Source organism: Spinacia oleracea, chromosome 5 (assembly GCF_020520425.1).
Source record: "Spinacia oleracea cultivar Varoflay chromosome 5, BTI_SOV_V1, whole genome shotgun sequence".
NCBI lineage: Eukaryota > Viridiplantae > Streptophyta > Magnoliopsida > Caryophyllales > Amaranthaceae > Spinacia > Spinacia oleracea.
This window is the reverse complement of record NC_079491.1, coordinates 105,125,211-105,126,991: the sequence shown is the minus strand read 5'-3', so window position 1 is coordinate 105,126,991 and position 1,781 is coordinate 105,125,211. Positions and strand designations below refer to the sequence as shown.

General features: G+C 44.7%; 1 non-coding gene across 1 annotated transcript; it reads left to right on the top strand.

Moving 5' to 3' along the window:
* Positions 1–1,084: 1,084 nt before the first annotated feature.
* LOC130462237 (small nucleolar RNA R71) lies at positions 1,085–1,190 on the top strand. Its single transcript, XR_008922344.1, has one exon. It is a non-coding gene; the product is annotated as a small nucleolar RNA R71 (small nucleolar RNA).
* Positions 1,191–1,781: the final 591 nt, after the last annotated feature.

Below are 1,781 nucleotides of genomic sequence, written 5' to 3'. Positions count from 1 at the left end.
GAGGTAGCTGAGTTTCAATCATCTTAAGATGAGTGTTGGATTGCTTGAATCCATCCTCAAATTCCACATTTTTCTTGGCTTGCGCCTCCACAAACGACTCCATGAGAGCCTCAAGATTAGGCTTGAGAGGCGGGAGTGGTGGTGGAGAATTACCAAATCCGGTAGGATTGGGTGGAAATTGATTGCCATAGGTCCAAGGTGCATTGAATCCGGGAGGAGGATATTGGGAATTGTCATATTGGTTTCCCGAATTCAACGGATAGCCCCCACTAGAAGCTCCTCTATATTGCCCATAGTGGTAGTTGTAACCCCCTCCACCTTGGTGGTTTGGGTTATAACTAGCTTGGTGGTATTGAGTTTGATTACCTAGGCCATGGGGTTGGCCATAGGAAGCTTGGCCTTGATAGCCTTGCGCCTTATAGTTAACCCGGCCTTAGTTATCAAACCCTCCTCCTTGGGGCTTGGCCTTGGAAGGATCCACCTTTATAACTAGCATGCATAGGAAGGCCTCTAGGTGCTTGTCTATTAAAGTTTGGGTTTGGGGGGCCCATCATACCTAGGTCTTTCATTCATAGCATTTGCATATTCCACAATAAATTCTTGCTCATAAGGAGAGCCATGTTCAACATACGAGACATTATGCAATAAATGGCACATGCTAGGGAAATGACCGTGCTCACCACAAATATCACAAAAAGATGTATCAAGTGGCATGGTGTTGTAGGAACTAACCTTGCCCTTCCCCTTAGTGAGAAGGGTGGCCGACGATGGAGGAATTATTGATGTAGATGGTGGTTGACTAGGAGCACTCTTAAGCTTCTCAAGCCTTGAGCTAAGCTTTTCAATTATATTTGCTTGCTCCATTGCATAGACCGAACCCTTGCCATCCTCACATTTTCTCTTGCTATCATAATTCCTATTCCCCACGTGCCATGCTTGATAGTTTTGCACGACATCTTCGATTATCTCTTCGATTTGGTCCTCCGTCTTATTCATGATCGGACCACCCGCCCCCGCATCTAAGCTTATTTTGGAGGTTAGGCTTAGTCCCAAGTAAAAGGTTTGGAGGAGGAGCCACTTTGGTATTCCGTGGTGAGTAAACTCCCTTTGATACTCCTTGAACCTATCCCATGCTTCAAATAGGGATTCATCACATTTTTGCTAGAAGGATTGTATCTTGTGTCGGTATTCCGCGGTCTTCCCATGCGAGTAGAACTTTCTAACGAATGCACTTGCGACTTCGTTCCAAGTTCTTAGTGAATTTGGCTTGACCTCCTTGTCAAGCCAATCACTAGCTCGCCCCAAAAAGAGAAAACCGGAATAGCTTCAATCTAACATATTCGGAAGTCACCCTGTTATGCTTAATAGTATCGCAATAATGCTCGAATTGCTTCAAGTGTTCGTGTGGCGATTCACTACTTTTTCCGCAAAACGAGTGACTTTGAACCAAGGTAATCAAGGTGGGCCTTATCTCAAAATTGTTGGCATTTGTAGTCGGGGCTTGTATGCCACAATTTTCCTCAAAAGCGTCTGGTATGCCCAAATTCTTTACCGGAAGAGCCATTCTCTCTATGGTTGGACTTGATAGCTCTTGATCCGGAATTTCGCTCAAAGGATCAAATCTATTGTAGCTTGATGAAGGGGTTCGGATTCGTCTCAAGCTCCGCAAAGTCCTCTCTAACTCTAGGTCAAGAGGGTAGAGAGACCTATGACGAGTGCGCCCCCTATCTTGAATAAAATCTCAAACAAACCGTGAGTAATGAAAAGTAAACTAAACAATA